The following is a 239-nucleotide window of genomic DNA, read 5'->3' as shown; positions in this document are numbered from 1 at the left end:
GTATATATGACATATATACAAGTATATATGGGATGCATGTATATGTGTATTACATATAAACATATGTTGTGTGTATTACACATATACACGTACACGCACATGTATTTTTATATATATGTGTATTTATATTAAAAACACATATAGATGTATCTAAATCCACTGGAGTTACACATGATGAGGCCTCAGCTGGGGCCTGTGGGCCGTTTGCAGGCACTGCCAGCTGGGCAGGGCCTGTGGCA

This window comes from Mesitornis unicolor, unplaced genomic scaffold (genome assembly GCF_000695765.1).
Source record: "Mesitornis unicolor isolate BGI_N332 unplaced genomic scaffold, ASM69576v1 scaffold18453, whole genome shotgun sequence".
NCBI lineage: Eukaryota > Metazoa > Chordata > Aves > Mesitornithiformes > Mesitornithidae > Mesitornis > Mesitornis unicolor.
The sequence above is the reverse complement of the archived record's forward strand: the minus strand, read 5'-3'. Positions refer to the sequence as shown.